General features: G+C 38.8%; 1 protein-coding gene across 2 annotated transcripts in view; it reads left to right on the forward strand.

Annotated features, from left to right (window-relative positions):
- Positions 1-23852, forward strand: part of LYRM4 (LYR motif containing 4) — an 87618-nt gene that overhangs the window by 20542 nt on the left and 43224 nt on the right. The window contains exon 3 of one of the 2 annotated variants that reach the window (XR_003987164.1): positions 20389-20501. The exons of the other annotated variant lie outside the window; for it this stretch is intronic. The gene's annotated coding sequence lies outside the window, so the exon portion shown is untranslated. The remainder of the gene's footprint in view (positions 1-20388; positions 20502-23852) is intronic. 2 annotated transcript variants of the gene reach the window in all.

Consider the following 23852-nt stretch of genomic DNA (forward strand, 5'->3'; position numbering starts at 1 on the left):
CATTGCTTGCTGTCAAATTTAATCATGCTCTGTTGAAAAAAATTAATCCTTGCTCCCTGTTTAATTGAAGATTTAAGTAATGAAGTCAACTGACATTATTAAGACTTCATATTTAAAACTAACCAAGCATAATATGAAGTGGTTTTATTTTTAAATGCAGAAGCACTGAAGCAAACATGAGCTCTAGTGTGTGTTTTTTCACAAAGTTTGGGGATTATTAAGATGTAGCACATCTTGGTATTGCTGACTTTTTCATAGTGTGTCAATAGAAATTAAATAATATCCCACATTGCTGACAATTTGTTGTTACTCTAAAATTAAATTTATATTCACTTTATATTCTAATTTATGGTTCAGTCATCAAAGTGACCATTGAAGTGTAAGGTTCATAAATAACTATGTGGATCAGCCTAGTGGGAAATGTGAAATAGTGACAGATTACTGTCATTTTGTTCATGTCAATCACTGTACAATTTGCTTGAATGTTATAAAAGTAGCTTTATAAAGCTGAAAAGCATGGAGGAACATTAATCTCTGCCCTAGTCCTCCTCTGGTTGTTATTGGTTTCAATTTAAAACTCGTCTGGCTAAAGGAAGGAACTACTCTGATTCTTTTCTGAACACTGTGGAGATTTTTTTTGTGTTTACTGTGTAAACAGCACAATTAGTGGTGTCTTCCCTTTAAAGAAGGGCTTTTTAAGAAATGCACTGTCACAAGTAAGTTTGAAATACAAATTTTTAAAAAATTCTGATGCTAAGTCTTGAAATCCTTTGAGAATAGTTGTAACAGCTATTCCTCAACTATGATATTATGACTTCATTTGCGAGTTTCCATCATTGGAATATTTCAGTGTTAGGAGAATGACTGCTGAAATGTTACTGATGTTGCTGGGATTCAAGATTTAGAGAAGCCACTTTGAAGCTGGGATAATACTGAGTGTTTTAAATTATTCGCTAGTTTTCTTTGTGGCATGCTGTCAAGTTTTGAACTGAAAGCATAAAAGTGAAATTCAAAAGCTATATTAGGCCCATGTGCTCTAATTAAATCCCTGTTTAAATTTATAGGGCATTTAGTTGCTATATATTCCTTCACAGTACTTTATTCTTAGTTTTAGCTTGCACCTGGAAATTACCAGTCATCATCTTGTCCAGCTTGGAAGGATTATTTCTGTTTTCCTGGCACTTCTGAAGGCTTCAGTATCAAATATACTGCTTTTGACATCACACAAATGCAGCAGTCTTCAGTGAAATAGATTTGACATTTCACAGCCTTTGTTTGTCCTTTTGAATAATCCAGATTTGTTAGAATCATGGTTTTCACAAGCCTTTAGCATGGAGACAGGAGTTGCACCATGCGCAGTTAGAGGGGCAGGATGTGTGATTCTGCTTCCTCTGCAGCTGGCTGGTCATCATGCTTTCTACAGGAAGGGGCAGACAGTGAAGACTTTTAGTTTTCATAAATTTGAGTTTTTCTTCCTCCAGCTTGACCTCTCTCATGATTCCCTTCAGATGTGTAGAAGAATGAAGGAATGTGATTTTGAACTATGAGAAGGGTGCCACTGATATGCTAAATATTGAGCACTTGCAGCATTGTTCATACTTACAGCTTGTTTCAAGTGCATTCTAATCCTTGCATTATTAGCTTGGTATAGTAACTTTAGCTCCATATCCTTTAATGAAGTACTTCATGCTGTGCCTTCATGATAGCCCGTGTCATCCTTTGTGTGAGACTGCACAAGTGTGCAAGTACACACAGCATGGGGAACAAACAGTAGGAGTTATTCATGTGCATGCCTGCAGGGTTACAATGTCACCAGCATCACTGAAACATGGTGAGATGACTCCACTGAAGTGTGGGAATGGTTGGGTACAAGCTCTTTAGGAAGGACAGGCAGAGAAGAGGAATATTTGTCAACCTCCAGCAGTGCCCAGCTGGAGTCTGTTGAGCTTCTTGTGGGGATGAAGACTGAGAGCTCATGGGTCAGGGTTAAAGGACTGATGTTGTCATAGTGAGGCTGCTACAGGCAAACCAAGGAAAACCAAGTGGAATGATGTCTTCTGTAGAGAGATTGGAGCAGCTTTGCATTCATAAGCACTGGTCACAGGAAATTTCAGCCACCCCAATCTCTGTTGGAGGGAGAACACATCAATGAACCAGCAGTGCAGGAAGTTCCTGGGATGCATCAATGATAATTTCTTTCTCCAAGTGGTAGAGAACCCAGTGAGAAAAGATGCTATGCTGGGCCTTGTTCTCATTAATTAGGGTGGGCTGGTGACACTGAAGAGCAGCCTTGGCTGCAGCATCCATGCAGTGATGTAACTTAGGCTCTTTAGGGGAACAAGGAGAATACAAAGGAAGTTCACTCCCCTGGACTTCGGGAGAGCAGACTTTGAGCTCCTCAGAGATCTGCTGGTGGGGTACCATGAGGTAAAGCTCTGGAGGGGAGAGGAGCCCAAGAGGGCTGGTCAGTATTCAGGAATCACCTCCTCGAAGCCCAGGAGCAGTGCATCCCAAGAAAGAGGAAAGCAGACATGAATAGCAGGAGGCCTGCATGGATGAGCAAATAGCTTCTGGACACACTTGGATGTAAAAACAAAGTCTACAGAAGGTGGGAGCAAGGAAAGGCAACCTGTGAGGAGTACAAATAAGTTGTCCTAACAGCCAGGGATCAGGTGAGGAAAGCTGGAGCCCAGATAGAATTAAATCTAGACAGGACATCAAGGGTAGCAAGAAAAGCTTCTGTAGGTATTCAGTGATAAAAGGAAGACTAGAGTCAATGTAAGCCATCTCCAGAAGGAAACAGGAGAGATAGTCATGCAGCCTATTGAGAAGCCTGAGGTACTCAGTGACTTCTATTACCTCAGTCTTCATCTTCAGAGGCTCTGACCACACCACCCAAGTCACAGAAGGCAAGGGTAGGGACTGTGAGAAGGAAGATCAGCCCACTGTAGTGGAAGAGCAAGTTCAAGACCATCTAAAGAACCTGAAACTGTGCAAGAACATGGGACCTAACGAGATCTATCCTTGGCTCCTGAGGGAGCTGGCAGATGAAGTTGCAATTCACTGTGCATCATATTTGAAAAGTCAGGGTAATCTGGTAAAGTTCCCACTGACTGGAAACAGGGAAAAAGAGCCCCCGTTTTTAAAAAGGGAAAAGAAGAAGACCCAGGGAACTACAGGGCAGTCAGTCTCTTCTCTGTGCCCAGCAAGATCATGAAGCAGATCCTCCTGAAGGTTCTGCTAAGGCACATAGAAAATGAGGAGCTGGTTGGTGGCAATCAGCATAGCTCCACCAAAGACAAATAGTGCCTGACAAATCTGGTCACCTTTTATGATTGGGTCCCAGCGTCAGTGGACTAGGGGAGAGCAGCTGACATCATCTGCCTGGACTTGTGCAAAGTGTTTGACTCTGTCGTGCTCGACATTCTGCTAACTGAACTGGAACAATATCAATTTGATGGATGGACCACTTGGTGGGTAAGAAATTGCCTGGATGGTCGCACTCAAAAAGTTGTGGTCAAATGGATGTCCAAATGGAGACCACTGATGAGCGGCATTTCTCAAGGTTTGGTACTGGGACTTGTACTATTTAATATGTTTGTTGATTGCGTGGACAGTGTAATTCAGTGCACCCTCAGCAAGCTCTCTGATGGCAGCAAGCTGTGTGGTGCAATCAACACACTGGAAGGAAGAGATGCCATCCAGAGGGACCTTGCCAGGCTTGAGTGGTGGGCCCATGCCAACCTCATGAACTTCAGCAAGGCCAAGTGCAAGGTCCTGCACCTGGGTCAGGGCAATAGCAAGTACAAATAGAGGGTGGGTGGGCAACTGATTTATAGAAGCCCTGAGGAGAAGGATGTGGGATGGTGGTTGGTGAGGAGCACAACACAAGCTGAAAATGCAGCCCAGAAAGCCAACTTTATCCTGAGCTGCATCAAAACAACAGTGGCCAGCAGGTCAAGAGAAGTGATTCTTTCGCTCTGCTGCACTCTCTTGAGACCTCACCTGGAGTACCGTGTCCAGCTCTGAAGCCCCTAACTCAGGAACGACGTGGAGCTGTTGGAGCAAGTCCAGAGGAGGGCCACAAAGAAGCTCAGATGGCTGGAGAACCTCTCCTGTGAAGACAGGCTGGGAGAATTGTTATGTTCAGCCTGGAGAAGAAAAGGCTTCATGGAGACCTTATAGCAGCTTTCCAGCACTCGAAGGGTCCTGCAGGAAAGCTGTGGAGGAACTTTTTAGCACTTTTTGTCCTGTAGTGATAGGACAAAAGGTAATGGCTTTAAACTGGAAGAGGGTTGACTTAGGTTAGACATTAGGAATAAACTCTTTTGTGTGAGGGTGGTGAAACACTGGAGAAGTTGTGCAGAGTTGTGGATGTCCCCTCCCTGGAAGTGTTCAAGTCCAGATTAGACAGGACTGTGAGCAATCTGGTCTGGTGTCCCTGCCCATGCAGGGAGGATTGATGGTCTTTAAGGTCATTTACAACACAAATCACGTTATGATTTTGGTCTTATATTCTTGGTTTTCTTCTTTACACTTGCCATTTCTAGTAAAAATCATTAGTATGGCACTGTTTTGGAAACTGTAAAATAAGAACAGTTGAACAGTTCTTCTGGATTATTTTTTTTAAGCAAGCCATGTTGCCAGTGCAGTTCTGTAGCCAATACTGAGCCTTCTTGGGTCTTTAATTAGCAATATTTCATCTTAGAAGTATCATGGAGCCAAATAACTGTTGAATGGAAGTGGAAATTATTCTGAAGAACTGTGCTAATACAGCACTTGTTATCAACTGATCATAATATAGCCACAACAAAGGGAAGCATATTTCTGTTAATACAAACAGTGTAAATATTAAAGCATGTTTAATAACTGTTAACAAAACAAACAATTTCAGTTGTAGTTACTGAAAAAAAAACCCACAAAAGGTAAGGGACCTTATCTTACTGCACCTGCTTTGGATTTTATTGCTTGGCCTTTGTGGCTTTATCAGCAAATACTGCCATTGTTTTCCACAGTTCAGTTCTAGTAATCCTGTGATTGATCTGCAGCAATAGCAGGTAAATAGTAAATGACATGTTGTGTGTATTTCTGGATTGAAAGCTTATTGTTGTGCATTCAGGGAACTGGTACCAGTTTACACAGTTGTGACATTAGAATAGACTGTCTCAAGGAAATTCTCAGCCTTCAAGAAATGTTCTGTGTATCCGAAGATACCTGTGTTTATACTGCAAAGCCAATGGCATCCTGGCCTGTATCAGGAATAGTGTGGCCAGCAGGGCTGGGGAGGTGACCTTACTCCTGTACTGCTGGGGCTGCACCTTGAGTGCTGTGTTCACTTTTGTTTCCCTCACTACAGAAAGGACATTGAGCTACTAGAGATGTCCAAAGAAGGACAACAAAGCTGATGAAGGGTTTGGAGCACAAGTCTTGCAAGGAGCAGCTGAGGGAGCTGGGGTTATGTAGTCTAGAAAAGAGGAGGCTGAGGGGAGACCTTAGCACTCTCTACAGATACCTGAAAGGAGGTTGTAAAGAGGTGGGGATCGGTCGGTTCAGTGAAGTTACATGTGATAGGACAAGAGGTAATTGGCTCAAGTTGCACCAGGGAAAGCTTAGACTGGATATAAGGAGATATCTCCTCACTGAAGGGGCTATCAGACATTGCAATAGGCTGCCCAGGGCAGTGGTGGAGTCACCATCCCTGGAGGTATTTGAGAGTTGTATACACATAGTGATTGGGGTTATATCTTAGTTAAGGTTTTGTCAGTGTTAGGTTATGGTTGGACTTGATGATCTTGGAGGTCTTGGCCAGCCCAGGTGATTCTGTGAAAGCACTGTAGGATGGATGCCTTAGTAGGAGAAGGTTCATTATGATAATTCTTATTGGTAGATTTAGTCTACAAGTAATTTTTTTCTAAATTCTATGAATATGTAGGAAAGTTGCAAAATACTGTATAATATATTTGATTATGATATCAGCAATTTTGAAGCCAAAAGGGAAGAATAGATGGAAAAACTCTTTAGGCCCTTCAAGAACAAGGTGCAGCACCCACACACTGTTCAGGAATGTATGTGGTATTGGCAAGTCATGTTTTCCTCCTGACAATCAGTTAATGTTGGAGCTCTAATATGGTTTCTCATTACCAAGTTTGTCACTGCAAGCAAGCTGTAAAATCACAGGTTAATTTACTGCTTTTCTCGAGAAGCTCCCTGAATTTTTTTTATTATTTTTTTAGAATTTTCAGAATTTGCAGCTTCATAGTGGCTAGTACCTCTTTTTCTACAAAAATTTATAGACCTACAGCTCACGTGTAAGAGGAGCGTCCTTGGAAGTTTTCTGCTTTTCTTTTTTCTTTTTTTTTTTCTTTTTTTTTCTTTATTTATTACAGCTGCACCTACATGTTCCAACCAGGATATAGCCAACATTATGCACAGAGAGCACTATTCCTACCTTTCAAGCCATTTAGTTTGTTAAAGCAGGAAGGAAAGAAGAAGGAAACAGTTTTCAGATACCTCATTCACAGAAGTGCAGGAGGTGGATGGCATGATCAGATAGCTGAAAAAGATCCTATTAAAAAAGCTTTAACAAGTCACTGCACAATATCAGTTTTTGAAGGTAATAAAGAATCTATACACTTCTAAATACTTGCAGTAGCACATAGAATTTAGCAAATGGTTGCCATAAGCCTCCTGCACTTATCTTGCTCTTGGACTGTTGCAGTACTGGTAGTCAGTTTGCAATTGCTTTAGCAGATCATGAGTTCTCACTTGGTTGATTCCCTATATAAATTTACTAAAACTGTGCTGGAAGCTTGAGGCAAAGCCAAACACTGAATTTAAACATTTGTTATGTTCAAGTTGTATTTACTTTTGGTGTGATTTGAAAATATAACTGGAAATATACATTTGTATATTTCTTCTCATGTAATAGCAACCTACAAGGAAGAATGCAATCAAGAAGGAAACAGAAATCTTTAAAGTAGCTGAAGTTTCAGTGTCCTTTACTTGCAGAGGTACAAATGGGGGGAAGTGTATATGTCTTTTAGTGAATAAAAGAAAGCCTGAAAGCAAAATTGAACTGAGGCATTCAATTCAGAATTATACTAATTTTGTATTCCAGTAAAGGCATTTTACGTCCATTAAATATCCATAAGGGCTGGGGTGAATAGTGGGGAAAAGGAGGGAGAATGAAGCAAAAAAAATGCAGTAGAGGTGACTTTGAGGAAGGTTTGGTAAATTTAAACAGAAACCCAAGTGAATCAGAACTTTGCCATTTGCAGAATGTGTTAGCAGTGAGGTCCCCTTTAGCCAGCGTTTTCAAATAGCTTTTTCATCTTTGCACGTGGAATAGCTTTGGAGATATGCAGTATTGTAGCAGATATCAGTATCCCAGAACTGTCATAGTAACTTAATTTCCAGTATTTGTATGCTCAGGAACTATGACAGACATCTTACCTGTTTTCAGGTAGCATTGCTCTCCAGGTTACACCTGTTTGAGTCTCCAGAGCAGTGTTATTCCTCAGGCTTTCATTTAACTCTCCTGATGGAGATGAAGAATTGTATTTTTACAAGTGGTTGGGTGTTTTCTATGCTGCGGACTAAATTACAAGTGGCAGGTTCAGCCTGCTGCAATATTAAATATCAGATTAGACTCTGCATTATAAGTAATCTTTAGGCTACAAGCAAAGGCAATTCAGAGGTAAAATGAGACTTTGTCTTCTGGTCTGGAGGCCTTAATGTAAATGCAGCATTTGATGTATGCAGTAACCTTTCCTTAAAAAAAAAAAAGATAAAGGCTGTTGAGTGTTGGCAGGTGCTTTTAAAATACTTTAATTATCTCTCATAAAGAGATGAAATTATTTTTTTTACATTTATTTAGTGGCTTGTCCAGGAGATTGGGGCCTTGCCATAAATAATAAGTAGTTACATAATGCATTCAGAGCTCTGAGCATCTGATGTTATGCACAGAGGAGAACTGTCTGAAGGACAGGAGAAGGACTTTTTAGTGAGCAGTTTGGCTTCGCAGTACGTCGTATCTGATCAAGTAGATGCTTGGTATAAACTTCCACATACAAAAATGTTTCACCAGCCTGGCTGGTCAGTAGCTTCTTGAAACAGCAGTACTAATGGAACCAGTATGGGCTAAAGAAAGTTTCAGAAGCAAGGAAAGGTCACATTTGCAGGAGATGTGTTGGTTTACCCCTTGTCCTTTCATGCTTTCTGCTTCCCCATGTTTGGTGTCTCAAGGGCTTATGCTCAGTCTGTAGACAAATGCAGATCATAGGAGTATCTGTTCCAACAAAACTTCAAGACACCTCATCCAGATTAGGCGAGTAACAGCAAACACATGCGTATCCTAGTATAAATATAAAATACTGCCAAGAGGGGGAAGATAAAAATCATAGCATTACAAAATGGTTTAGGTTGGAAGGGGCCTTAAAAATCATCTAGTTCCAACCTTCCAGTCCCCTGCAATGGGCAGGGACACCTCCCACTAGACCAGGTGGCTCAAAGCCCATCCAACTTGGCCTTGAACACTTCCAGGGATAAATGCTGGTAGTTTTGATTCCAGCTCAAATGACTTCTGCCATGTTTCTCACTGAGACCTTGAGTTGATGCTTGTCCATTCTGTTTTGTAGTGGTGCTACTTGAAGGGAGGGTTTGTACTTTGAGCTTCTAGCAAGAAAGATAATGACTTTGAGGAACTTTGTCTTTTTTGTTGTGTGGTATCTGTGTGTCTGTGAACATTGGTGAAGGGTGTCTTTTTTTTTTTTTTTACTTACTGAATAGGAGAAGGAGAAGCATGGCAGTTCTATGTGTTACTTATGAAACATATAACAATGTAAAAGACTTTCCAATGTATTTGTGACTTGCATTCATGCAAGAACATAGATCTCTCCTGTCTGCTCCTTTTCAGTGGTGTTTCCATGGGGTAAACCAGTTTTAAGCCCAGCTAGACTCAGGGGTAATGAAAGGGATTGCTGTTCTGGACTTTTGAAAAATAATGAGAGACACAACAGTGCTGTTATAACAACAGTGATCTCTGTTTTGATCTCCCAGAGTTTGCTGAATGCTTTTTAATCTGTTGTTGTTTTATTCACTTTCCTTGTTGAGAAAACTCTCCTCCCTGTCCTCCCTGGTTTTCAGTTTGCTGACTGAAAGGAGGCAGCATGAGGGTCAGTGGCACCGCAGCTGAGCAGGCACACTGCCCTCCAGGAGGAGCTTTGACACTTTGCATCAGATCCTCAGAACTGTGTTCTGCTGCCTTGAACTGCAGTAATTCAGAATGATGATGTTGGTGTTGGTACCCTCACTGTCTGACAAGTCACCTAGTCCTGTACCTGAGGTACAGTGCTTTTTTAAATAACCTCTCCTCCCATGCTCAGTGAGACTCAGCATATTATAGTTACAGTTTTTCCCTTAACAGCTAAAGAAGGGAAGAGGGCTCCTCCTTAAGCTACTTGTGTTCTTTTCTGGCCTTTCAGATGGCCATGCTTCTCGATTCAGCAGACACAAAATACAATAGGTAAAACCTTCCCCGTGTACTAAATCAGATGCCTTTTTTGTTTCTCCCACAGATAGTTTGTCAGGACTACAGAATTTATTCTCATCTTCATTTTCAGCATAATGCCAGTCTGCAAAGATCTCTGTTGTCCTCTTTTCTCCAAGAATCTGGCTTCACAAGCCAGATGGCTTTCCCCATTTTATTTTTGTGGTTCTTCTGTGGTTCAGTCACTAAAATTCTTCCATAGTACCAGTTGTTTTCTTATTTTAAAATTGCTTGTCAAAAATGAAACTTATTTATAAAACCCACCAACTTTAACTGTCATTTAATAAAAACTTGGGAAAAAAGTTTACTTGTTTTTAATCAGCCTTCTTCACAGTCCTGTCTGGTGTGTCTGCATGTATTGTAGTGTTCTGGGGGTCCACTGTGGGTGTCCATTGAATACCAAATGTGGTCTCTGTAAGTCATATCATTTGACTGAATTTTGCAGCCAGGTAAATTAACAGTGATCAAGTTTTATCTTTACAATAACCATAAACACATATGTGGCTTTCACACAAAGCTCTTGGAAACAAAGAATGTTTATCATTGATGTGTTAGATTTCAATTTTATCTTCTTTGCAGTCATTTCAATTCTGTCTAGTGTCTCAGAATTAAGTTGCTTTTATTTGAGGGAAATGTGTTTGATCCATGAAGTTATGATGAAGGCCAAGCTTTAGGGAAGAATGTTGTTAGACTCCAGTATCAGCATGTCTGATCCTTGGAAGTTTAAGCAGGGAGAACTGTTTTCTAGACAAGAGTATACAGAGAGTTTTAGTGTTTACGCAGTCTCCTTGGTACTGGTGCATTGCTGCTGACTTTAGCTCTGTGCTTTCTGAGCTGAGCCTGGGGTTTTTTTGGTCATTAAAAGCTATAGCTGCAGTGCCCTTCATCTTGGTGACAGGCATTATGCCAGTACATTAATTCTGAAAGCAGGTAAAAAGAAAATGAAAGAAGGAGCCCAAACTCTCTCAGTCACATTTAAAACACAAATTGACTTAATCCTGTTGTTCTCTCTGGGGTATGTCCCATACATGCTTCCTTCCTCCAAGGTATGGACTGCTTGAATGCCCTTAGACTGTTGGCTTTGCAGGAACTAAAACACTTCTAAGTGGAGTTTAAAGTTCACCTTTATAATTCAGTCACCTGTAGAATGTACATAAAAATGTACTTTGAAACAAAAGTCTGATGTTTATCCTCTAACCAATCTTATCCTTCTCTAGGGCAGTTACGAATATTACAATGTAGAGGCCAGAAAATACTTTCATAGTCCTTCTCCTAGGGCCATAAATTTACTTGCTAAGCAGTTGCTTTGATAATTTTTAAGCATATTTTCATCCAACTGTATGGTTGATGAGAGCATTATGTGACCTCAGCCTTTCACATTAATGCAGATTATGTTTGTAATTCTGTTGATTTTTCTGTTGACCCAATGCTTTGGTTCTGTGTTCAAATTATCTTAATTTTAATTGAAAGTACTTTTTGTTTCACAGCAGTCTAATTTCTATGCACTTTTGTCTGTAGTGAAAACTTATTGGGGGTGATTACTCTCTAACTGCTTGTACCAATATACCTCTGGGAGGTTAATCAATCTTGTACATTTTAATTGACATCAATAATGTGTTTACATTTATCAATATTTCTTAATTGTCAAGTTATAACAGTGGAACTTAAATAATAAATCATGCCAATGGTTAACTCCATACATTATATTTTTAAGGGTCTCCTTAAGCAGTCTGATGTAAATTGCTTTTAAATGATTTCTATGTGTGCTCATGAGGGAGGAGGAAGAAAAATTGGTATCTAAAGTTGTGCTGTAGAATAGTATTGAATAACTAGCACACTGACAGTAAAATATCTTTACTATATGTACTCTATGGGTAAAAAAAAGAAAGTCTTTTCAAAGTGCTAGTTTTATTGCTACTAATTCTGTGGGTATATCAGTACACATGCATTTGTTATGCTGTCCCAAGGGGCTTGTGAGCACTGAGAGTGCTTCCCTTCTCCAGCTGTCCAAGGAAGTCAGAGGGCAGAGAGAATTCCTCCTGCTACTGCTCCTTTACAGAAGTAACAGTGAAGTATGGGAGATCAAGGCACTCTGATTTTAACTGTGTATTTCAACACGTGCCTGTCCATAAGATATTGAGGAGGAAATTAAGGAGGCTGCTTCTAAATGTTTACATTTAGGCTTATGTTTAAAGACTTCAGTGCGTAGGGAACTAAACCGTTTGCCCAGGTTCCCAAAGTATGCTTACTGCAGGAATTAAACCATGACACTGTAAGTCTTACAACACTGTCTATCTCAGTGGGTGTGCCTTTATCTTCTGTCTTGATGTCTTCTCTTTTGTCCCTAGGTCCAAGTAGCTGAAGACTATAGATAACTTCTTAGACAATGATCTGGCAGGATGCTGACCACGTTGTGTCACTCTTACAGTGCTTTATGAGCCACACTGGAGACAATATAAGTATTTAAAATACTGAGTAATGAACAGTGAAGAAAGACTCAATAGTTGATGTTGTTATTTGCACGTTAAGTCAGAGCCAGTGTGAATGCAAACGTAAGAGAGAAGTAAGGAAGCAGCTGTTTGTGGGGTTTGCAATTTTACTTATCTTTTTAATTGAGATATTAAAGGTGAACAGAAGTTTTCAAGTAAACATACAAAAATTGAAATTAAAAATTAGTAATGTTGTTGGACTCAAATATGATACAAAATCAATTATTTTAATATCATGTTGTGTAGGGCCTAACATGACAATGCTACTTGTAGAAGGAACTGTTCACTAAATTAGTTATCTGAAATGCTGTAGAATTAAATTATACTTTACATAAAGTTAGAGGTGCACCATTTTTTTAAGTTGAAAATGAGATTAGGAAAATGCTTATTTTGGAAAGAAAAATAAGAAGGAGAAGAACTTGATAGCAAACCCTTTTATTCAAGGGCTATGTAAAAATTCACCAGTGTCTAATTCCTAGGAGACAAAAGATCTGATTTAAACATCCAGTTCTTGATGCAGGTAGCAAAATTCTTTGTCATTTGAGCAATTCAAGATCAGAAGTGTCTGAATTCTTGTTCCTCATACCTCTTTTGTTCTAGATCCTTGTGTAATATTTACTCCAAAATACTGTATCCGTCCATATTGTAAATAAGATACCGTTAATTGAAAACTACTGTCAATAGATTAATGGGGTTTTTTGCTTGCTTGAGCTTGTATGAGAGAAAAACATCTGCCAAACAGGGGAGCTGAACACCAGTATGAACCCTGATGGCATCCAACCCAGTGTCACAATTGAATTTTCTGTTTCTGTAAGTCCTGTCCTCACCTTACTAAATTAATAACTTATGTGTTGCTCATACCCTGAAAAAAAAAAATCAGACTCAGCGATGTTATACTTGATGTACAAAACCAACGTGTCTGTAGTCTAACATCAAGGCTTTTATATGAAAAGACAAAGTATTACCTGTTTTGATTTTAGTCTAGAAGCCATTTTGTTGACTTCCTGCAAGAATTAAAAGTAATAAATAGAGCCTCGTGCTCCTTTTTTGCATGAGACGAGCCAGCTAAGACACAGCCATCTAACAAACAAAATTACAGTGGTTACCAAATCAGGTTGTGTAAAAGCATGGATGTGTCATCAGTCTCTTTGTGAAGGGTAAAGCAATTCAGAAGACAAATCATAGCCCACTTCTTTAGCATGGCAGATTAAATACATTCACTGTGTGTGTAGAGGGCTTTGCAATAGGGTGCTTGTGTGAATATGTGATGTGTAGGTTTGAAAGCAGGCACCCTGGGAGCTGATGGAGTGTATCAGCCCAGACTGTGCTGTGCAGGTTCTGAGCCAGAGGTTGTTTGCATCAATGTCTAGAAGGTAAGCTTGGGCCAGTGTGTGAATGTGTGAACACAAGTCATTAGTTTAATGAGTGGTGACCTTTCAGTGGCATTCAAACTGTATTTGCCTTTTTGGTTTCAAACTTGCTAAGAAACCTGAGATGTATCTGAAATTAAACTTAGTTTTGCTGTTAGTGAAGAATGTTACAATGATGTGTGAATTAAGTTCACAAAAGATATTCATGCATTATCCTCCAAAAATACATTTAATGCCAGCATAGCCTGAACAGTAGGTTAAACCAGTTCAATTTGCAGATATTCCAGTACTTTTGAGGAAGACTGAAAATTCTGCTACCACATCATGAAGTGGGGTATATTTTAAAACCTAAGTGAGCCTGGTACAGGAGACTTGGCACTTAACCTTCCTCCCTTCCTCAGACATCCTGCATCAAGTGAGTACCAAGGCTACAGAGAAAGTAAGGAGTGTAATGAACATCCATAATGTATATTCTCATAGGCTCAAAAGAGAGGTGGCTCATCTGTTCAGAGGATACCTGAGCAGAATGATAGCAAAGATCCAGGTTTGTCTTCAAACATTTATGCTGTTTTATATAGGTGCCTAAGAGCTCAAGGTACTCTGGAAGTTGATACCACGTAAGTTCCAAAATTATATAAGCATATGAGAACATGAGCTTTCCCCCTCTCATACAGTTTGATGCTTGAAAATACAGTGTAAAAGAAGAACTCATGGTCTTTTTCATCTTTTGGTCAAGTACAGTCCTTATATGTTTCTGTTTCTTTCCTAAGTCTTCAGCTAAAAGAAGAGTCACTTCACATAGCTATTCTGAAAATCTGTGAGGAATACTTTTTCATTCAGACAGAGTGCAAAGCTACAGGGTGCACTTTTTTATTTTTCACTGTTGCTTAGCGTGTGCCTCTCCTGTTGTAAAGCTGAAGGCTCTTGGTAGGGGGTGCTTGCTGCCATACAAACACAAAGCCTTTACACTATCTGTGTAAGTTAGTAGTCTGTCCATACGTGATTCCCTGTTGTGATGGCAGTTCATCAGGAGGGCTGTGGCAAGTAATTGAGTGAAAATCAGGTTACATGTTTTATATATCCACGAAATGGGTTAAAATATAGCTTGTATTGCATGAGTTTCTTCAGTGCTGCTTGATTTTGGTTTTTGTTTTCAAGTTTTCATTAAAGGTGAGATTAGAGTTCTTTTATTTGACTTGCTGGCTAAGGCTTTTTAAAATGTAAATAGCAGTCTCATGCCTCAAATACAGTGCTGCAAATCTGGGAGAAGGAGAATCTGACCTACTCTTACAAAAGAAAATAAACTGAAAAAGAGTAGAAATAGGAACAGAGAGATCCAAGGTTTCCCACTGTATAGTAATGGATATGACCTTTAATATTGAGGCCTTTGGATCAAATTTAAGTTAGCATTAAAATTTTCTAATAAATTCCCTGCTGAATCGCAGAGGTTTTTTTCTCAGATTTAATTCAATAAGGTCACAATAAAGCAAGTGCTGTCTGTGCTATTGTAATTGCTCTCAGCAGGCTGATAATATTATTGCAGAGAAGGGCCAGCTACTGTGCTTTTATTTCTTTCTTCAAGTACTCTCCTTCCTACATGCTTACTCCCCTTGCTCTCAAGTCTACCCTATGTAGGAAGTGAAGCTTTTTAAAATGCCATTTGCTATTCATTTTAGTATGTTTTTGTAGTAATGCTTACCCAAGTCTCTTCAACAAAAGGAACAAAAGCATAGCCTGTGATGGCAGAATAATTGGGGGCTTGTATTTTCTTTCCCCAATTCTCAGACAACCTTTATGCATTAGGCTCAGCCTGTAAGTTCTTAAAATTTGATATTTCTAAACACACAATGCTTAATTCATTTTGGGTCAGTGCTTCTAGGGTTACAGAATAGATGTACAGCTAAAGGAGTTTCTCCTTGGCACATGGGGAGAGACAATGAATACCCTGACTACCCCCTGTCCTGTGTCTTGTAAAAAAGGAACAAATTGTGGTACATCATAGTGGGACATATATATTCAAGGTCCTACACTTGTAGATTGATACCACATCTTCTTTTGTAACATGACTTCCAGAACAGAATTGTTAATGTGACATTTTGTGTATGAATGCAGATTGATGCTTAGCATGCTACTCATAGATCTTCTACTACTGTTTTGGAAGTAGATCCCTACAGTAAATAAATTCATATGCACAGTGCTGTGATCATGGTTCTCCACATAGTTTTGTGTGACTATGAGACACTTTTTGCAGCTTCCATGTCCACTCTGCGTGAACTGCACCAACTGTACATTAAGTTTCTAAATGCAACTTCCTCCTATTTTTAGTCAGACCTGCTGTGTAAAATGTCAAGTTTCTGTAGTGGTGGTGTGTTAGGAGCCGTGTACATCATGGCTGGTCCTTTCTAACAAATGAAGAGGTATGCTAAAACATTTTAATTGGGGGTTGGAACAAAGTGATAACATATGTGCAGTGGGATACGTCCTCTTGCTCACATGTGATTGGTTGGAAACAAGAAAGAAAAAAAGATATTTTACAGGGACAATTCCAGTTCTGAAATGTGTGTAGCTGTATTCTGCCAGCTTTCAACTTCCACAGAAAGAAGAATTGATCAAGCATTGATCAAGTGATCAAGCATTGGAATGGGCTGCCCAGGGAAGTAGTGGATTCTCCATCCCTGGAGATATTTAAAAGGAGACTGGATGTGGCACTCAGTGCCATGGTCTGGTAACTGCAGCAATAGTGGATCAAGGGTTAGACTCGGTAATCTCTGAGGTCCCTTCCAACCCAGCAATTCTATGATTCTATGATCCAGGACTACCTCAGAGCCACAGCTTGCAGGCAATTTTGATACTGTGTACTGTATACAGCATACCTGTGCTAGGCAGTAATGAAAAAACAACAGATGATGATCTTCAGTCGTAATATTTTACCCACTTTCTTATTGCTTATTATTTCTTTTTTTTTTAATTGCTCTTCATGTCTACTCTTAGCCATGCATCATGTGGTGCTAGTAGGATGTGTAGTGCAATGCCAGTACACGTGATAAACTTCAGTGATAAAAGCCATCATTTCTGCAGTGTGTGGAATTTCTCCCAGCGACCATGCAGGCATGTGGAGGGAGGTCACTCCTGATCAATAACCGTTCGTTACCATTCATTTTTTGCTTAAGACATACACATTTTAATTTATATTTCCTGCTGCTGCCAGAGGGAACAAATTTCTGGCACGAGAGATGGAATACAGCTAGTTTAAAGCAGAATGGTTCCGAGATGAAATGGTGTTACTGACCTGAAATACTTCAAAATGCTTGATTCGGAAGCCTGCTGTGGTTTGAGCTCACAGTTTCTGAGACAGGTTAACATCGCTCTGAATCATCATGAGACATGACCAGATTGTTGCTTTGTAAATTAAATAGTGAAGCATTTGTGTGTGAGAGTTCTCACTCTAATTAGTAGTTCTACTGTGCTTTGAAAAGATCAGACTCCACATCACATGACGGTAGGATCTGGAATTATTTTCCAAACGTGACTTTCAGTCATAGAGACGGAAAATCCAAAATTTCTAATAATTCGTACATTAACTTTAGAAACATGAATAAATAATCAGGTAGCCCTTTGTGTCATGTGATTTTCTTAAACTGAACTAGTAATTTGGCTTGGCTTACTTAGAGAGAACCTGTGTCTGAGATGATGTTTCCCTTAGTTATTCTGTAGATCTCAGCAGTGAAGTAGTGGTAAGTTTCATTAAGGATTTAGGTAAAGCAGCAAACATAAAATTTAACATTCTTACCAATTCTTTGCAATGTACAGTAATTACCATTAGCCAGAAGCCTGAAGCTTCTGTAATGCTGTATGCGTTGTAATAGCACTTGTTGAATCATCCTGTTCTCACATCTGTCAAATGACATATATTCAACTCTTTGTAGTCAAGAGACATTTTAAAACCCTGAAAAATTTCAGTTCCATATAACAATTTTTTCCTATATATTACAACCTCACATCAAACTATGTAGTAGTTAAGCAAACTCACTGAAGTTAACATCTGGCCATTTTTTTTATATGGAGACAGAAATTTAGCATTTATTTAATTACTAGGCAGAATGTCTCTCATTCTGGTAAGCAATAGAAAGTTTCATCACTTTTCCTTGTTCAGAAAGTAAGTGTTGAGTAGATGTGAATATGGTATTAGGAAGGCCTGGCCTTTCAATCTGGTGCCTTAAACTGTGGTATTGTTGTACTAAGAAATTTATAACTTTTCCTCTCTTTGTTACTCTTTGTCACTTAAGAATGGTGTTGAACAGATCACTAGTCTGAACAGCTCAGAATGTTTTAGTAGGAAAAAGCATGAAATGCATCTCAGTCACAGAATCACAGAAAGTTAGGAATTGGATGGGACCTTGAAATATCAACCCCCCTTCCAGAGCAGGGTCACCTACAGAAGGTCACACAGGAATGTGTCCAGGTGGGTTTTGAGCATCTCCAGAGAAGGAGACTCCACAGCCTCCCTGGGCAGCCTGTGCCAGTGCTCTGTCACTCTCACAGTAAAAAATGTTTTCCTCCTGTTTCTGTGGAACCACCTATGCTCAAGTGTATCTCCATTGCCTCTTGTCCTGTCATTGGGCATAATTGAGAAGAGCCTGGCATCATCCTCTGGCTAAAGAACAAATGCGAAGAACAGGACACTGGAAAAAAAGTCTCTACTAAGATGAACAGGTAAAATTAATGTAATCCCTTTCTCTTATAGCTGAGTCAGAAAGTGGCATATATTTATGCAATTTCTTTTTTGTGGATTTAAGAAACTTGCAAAGGCTGTGAGATAGTGTAGTGTCTACTTTCAAGGAACAGAAGTTTAGAAAAATCACATTTTACTACTGGTTCTGTTACAACCTTCAGCAGTGAAGAACATAATTTATCCTTTCTATCTTTACCCGTTGTTTTGGAATCTTCCTTTTTAAACCAGATAATTCTTCAGTTGTATATATGACAAAGATCATTTAAGGCTGGCTCTCTTAATATAAAGACACTTTTTGGTGCTGGGTGCTGTGAGTATATTTTTCTTTTAGGAAATGTCTTCTAGATTTTAAGCTTTGCTTTAGAGAGCTTACGGTGGTCGGGATTTGAAGTTAATATGAGTTTTGAATTTGTTAAGTATCCTAAAGAGTATGGTTTAGTTTCTGTGAAGAAATTCAAGCTTACTTTGTCCTTCCTCAGTATTGAGTTCTGCTCCCATTAGGCTTCTGGGGATGGAGAAGAGAAGACTCCATGGAGATCTTATGCCAGCCTTCCAGTACCTGAGGGGGACTACAGAATAGCTGGAGACTTTTTACAAGGACATGTAGTGATAAGACAAAGGGGATTTATGCTAGACATGATGAAGAAATTCTTTTGTGCAAGGGTGGTGAGACGCTGGCACAGGTTGCCCAGGGAAGTTGTGGCCCTTCCTGGAAGTGTTCAAGGCCAGGTTGGTGGGGGCTTGAAGCAACCTGGTCTAGTGAGGGATGTCCCTGCCTACGCAGGGAGGGTTGGAACTAGATGAGCTTTAAGGTCCTTTCCAACCCAAATCATTCTGTGATTCTATAATTATAGTTGAAAAGCTGCAAAAGCAGAAAGATTTTGGTGAGACACTAGAGGCAAAACAGGTTTTCGGGTTGTTTAATTCTGAGTAATATTTTATTCTTCATTCTGTTCTGAAGTTGGGTAGCATTGCATATGAACCTAAATTTCAGCTTTTGTTATTTCTGTGGCGCATATCTTTGCAAACCTAGACTTTGTGCAGGAGTTGAGAAATGTTAAAAGTGACGTACTATGTAATGTTCACAGGAAAATACATTGCTATAGTTTGCCCAGAAATCCACCTAACCCAGTTCTATGTAATAGAGGTCTGTTTATTTGAATCTGAGATACTGGGAATAAGAGTGAAATTAAAAGTGTTGTAAACTATACGGCTGTTCTGGGAGAATCAAGTGCATCTTACATTCACCACTGCACAGATAGTATAAGGCTAGAAATGTTTGGGTTATTTTTACTAATGTCCTGTGTAAAAATTTCATCTGACCTGAGTCAGAAGGGAAATTTTGCCTCCATTGACAGTGTTGTGTTCATGAGGTTTCTCTACATCATATCAAAGGGTGGTGTAGATTTGGGCATGACTTACCTGTCTAGTCAGATAACATACTGAGTATGCAAAGTATGTTATAATTCTGCAGATAATTGAACCTGAATTTTCCCACCATTCATCTTTCATTGCACTAAGAGGATCTTGGATTTCAGTATTTCAGTAAATTTGTATTGTGTGTATGTAAAGGGTGAGTGAGGTTTGGATTTTTTGAAACAAAATATGTGTAAATTTTATTGATAGCACTCTGCAATTCAGTCTTCCAGAATTTGGTATGGGCTTAGTTTGCTTTTGGTTAGGTTGTTTATTGTGGGTTTTTTTCCTACCCTGCCCTTTGTACGTAATGTTTTCATTAATTTTAGTTATCATGCAGTGTCAAGACATCTTCAGGCCTAGTGCGGTATCTAAAAACAGGGGTTTTCTTATTCTTGCTAAATGAGCCTATCTGAATACTTGAACAGTGTTATAAAAATGCAGTAAATGTTCTGTAGTTTTAGAAACAATTAATTTGGTTATTGACACTTAATTTTCTGTGTCTGGCTATGAAATTCCTTCAACTTTTTTATTTTTGTTCCAGTCATTGAGCATGGATTAAATAGATCTAGCAAGTGATGAATGTATTGGAGGTATCTTTATTTATCAGCAGAGAAATCACACTTAGGAAAATAATTTAGGAAAAATTAGAGAATCTCTTTCAAAGGAATATAGAAATGGTGTGTGGAGTGGCAGAAACACATGTGAAAGAGTGGCAGAAAATGGCAGAAACATCTTCTTGGAAAAAAATTTACATTATAGCATCACAGAAAAATTATTATAGTCTGTTTTTTTCCTCTAGAGAAGCAAAAACCCTTTGTAATTTCTTTTTAGGCTACATGACATTCTTCGTTGTCAAAAGACTGACTCTGTGCTCTTCTATGACATCCCTATATTTAGCATGCTAGTGAGACTGAATTCTTGTAGAGCATATTAAGAAAAGTCAGGTAAGTGGCATTTTTCCTTATTATATTGCACAGTTTTTAAGTCGTACACAGTTCGTATACAGATATGTTGCAAAACTTACGTAGGAGAAACGCGCAATATAATAATACTGAAAAGCCACTTACCCACCTTACTTGTTTGTGCAGATGCTTCCCTGGCCCAGCATTTGTTCTCTGGCTGACCTGAAATCCTGTGTACGGTGCATACTGGGGCATGCAGCTGGTTAAGAATTAGGTCTGTCTTTGTGTCAAAAGGACAAATACAGAGGACAGCTGTTACCCAGTGGGAACAAAGAAAAATCCAGGGGTCGATCTCTTTCATATTTGACCATTGCTTGTCAAATTTGTTTTTTCAGGGCAGTTGACATAGGTTGGAAATCACTGCAAAGCCAAATTGCTAGTACTAACACTATTTTCTACTACCATACTAACAAACATCAGCAGTGACACATTTAGTTGACAAAACTAAAAGCTACTCTTAACACTTGTGCATTAAGGACTTCATTTTTGGTTTTGGTCTTTGACATGTGCACTCAGTTCTTTTCCATAGCAGCTGGTTACAAAGCAACTTTAAGACAGCCAGTACAGCAAACTAAAGATAATGTGTAGATACTCATAGAGCTTACTTGTGCAGAAGTGATGTGGCATATTTTTATTGTTAGATAAACAAATTCCAAATGCCAATATTGTTTATAAAGCAAATTCTGTATATGTAAATTATGCAAAGCAGAAAAGCAATGTTTAATTTGGTCATGGTATATGCTGTCAAGCCTGTATTTTCCATTGCTGTCTCTTAAAAAGTAACCATATCACTACTCTCTGGTGTATGTGCTACAGATCATTTTCAGTGTAGAAAGTAACAGTTAAGTAGTACTTAGGAGAGATTTCTGTGTCTGCTTTTAGATTTAGCCTTATTTCTTAAGATCAAAATATTTAAAATCTATTTTTAAATCAAAAGGATGTTTTTATTTATGGGTCTTTACTGTTTTCTCCTGCTGCTTCTTGGTAAGATCTTTCTCTTACTTCATGGGAGAAGATACTGCTTTGAGAATAAACACTGTAATTTCAATCAACATAATAAATTTTTCTGAACACTTTTGCAGGATAAGAATGGAAATTTGACTAAAACAGCTTCTTAGTCTAAGCTGTTGTAGAATCCAGCATTTACCATAAGAAATAAAAACTATAGTTGTGGGCATAAAACAGCAGTGGATTCGTAAGGTTCCACCTGAAGCTAAAGCTATAATTCATTAAGACATTTCCACAAAACTCTGCTTGGTTGTTGTTTTTGGGTTTTTTTCCAATGGAAGTAGAAGTTAAGATGTACTTTTGAACCTCAATTTGTGGAAAGCTGTGCATGTTTCATTGGGTTGCAGGGACAGCTTTGACAAGGCAAGAAAAGTGTTTTAATATCACCTTCAATGCCACCCGTGCCTGTCATAATGAGAAAGATGCCTATTTGGTGACTGCTTTTTCCCAGCCCAAGCCAGCTGCCTCCAGCTAGACCTTTCTTTGGGAAGATCAATCACAAAATTGTATATATATCTCGTGGGAAATTCAGTGTGTGTGAGCAGTAAGCACAAACACCAGTGGAAATTCCCTGTTTCAAATTTTATACTGACTTTGAAAGATTTCCTAGTGGTACTGGTAATATGTGACAACTATAAATAAAAAGGACTCTTTATAACTGAAATAAACAGAAAAGCATTTTTAGTAATTGTTAGGCATGAAAACAAATCTCTTATAGCTAGATTGTTCCTCCACATAAGGTTTTAAGTATGTTGTCCTGACAGCGTAGGTAATTTATGATACAGCCAGAGGTGTAATTGTTCTGTTAATAAAGAGAGGCCTTTAGCTTCCAGGGATATAAAGTATTTTTCATGAATATTAAGTAAACTTTAATGACTGAACAAAAGAGCAAAGTGGAGGACAGTCATTTATATCCTGCCTAAACTAAACTGTCCTAAAGCCGCATTAATGCTTGTAACACAGAGTATATCTCAACAGTAAGGATTTCATATTTTTTTTTCTCATAGCCTTTTCGTCACCTTTTAGACATACATATGATTATGTATGTCTACATATGACCATGTATGTATGTGAAGACTATCTGATTATTTACTGTAACTTACAGGAGACATTAAAGAAAAATAACTGTAACAAGTGCTATTTGAGAAGTAGTGACAGATTGCAATTGAATGGTCTGAGGCTCTTAATTGCAATGAGATTATACTAGTTCAGATACCTCTGGTGTCAGGTACTTGAAATATTGGTTATTTCCAAGATAAATTGGATTATAAATCATTAGTAAATCTGTACTAAGGTGATTAAACCCACTTGTAAACTGTCAAACATGGGTACTATTTCACGCTGTAGTTTAGTCACTTGTGTGCTGGGAGTTAGGAACTAAATTTAGGGGGCTATAGGGAGCTATAGGGACTATATGGAGCAACTGAGTGACTTTTGAGACTTTTGAGGTGTTTCTTGTGCTTTCTGTCCTCTTAATGAATTTTTTTTCAAGTTTGCATTTTTCCTAGTCCACTACTAGCCTTTTCATCTAACTCTGTAGAGGATGGTATAGAGAGGGAGAAACCTGGGATGGACTTACAAACTTAAAAACTCGCTTGACCACATGGGGGAGTTAAAAAGCAGCAGATCTATGCAGCCCTCACCACAGGTAACCAGTACAGTAATGGCATCCTCGAATTTCTACTCCGAGGGCTCTGCCTTTGCTAGACAATTCTGTTTTATTTTTCTCCCCCAGTAGCACAGAAAAAATATATTTTACTGTGTGAGTCTTCTTGGTAATACCATCCCATATCATTCTTCTTGTCATTGGTCAAATACTGGTAATTGAATCAGATACAGAACTGATTAATTGTTTGGTACTGGATTTACTGAATTTTAAGGAATGAAAAATTGAAGCAGTAGAATCTGAGTAATAGGTCTGTATTTTAAAAATGCCATTAACTTGCTTGTGTAGCTACCAAATTTCACCATGCATTCCCACTGTCCCACACACGCACTAACACTTAGGGGATTCCAGTCCTCTGCACAAAGTAATTAAACAAGGCTTGAAGACCTGACAATGTGTACATCCAAGGCAGTGAAGGAGGGAAAAAACAGGACCTCTTTCTCAAATTATTTTCTCCCATTGATGTTGTTTTATTCCAAGCTTGAAACTTTCTCATGGATACATTATGGTTGTGTATGTGTGCAGGAGGATGTTAGCAGAGTTACAGGCATTTTGAATGACTGTTTTTTTACTCTATTTTTGTTACAATGTTCGTTGTGGTCATTACAAAATTTCTAAATGTTCTGTTATATGTACTATTAAAAGTGTAGTCATCCGTG

This window comes from Calypte anna, chromosome 2, assembly GCF_003957555.1.
Source record: "Calypte anna isolate BGI_N300 chromosome 2, bCalAnn1_v1.p, whole genome shotgun sequence".
Lineage (NCBI taxonomy): Eukaryota > Metazoa > Chordata > Aves > Apodiformes > Trochilidae > Calypte > Calypte anna.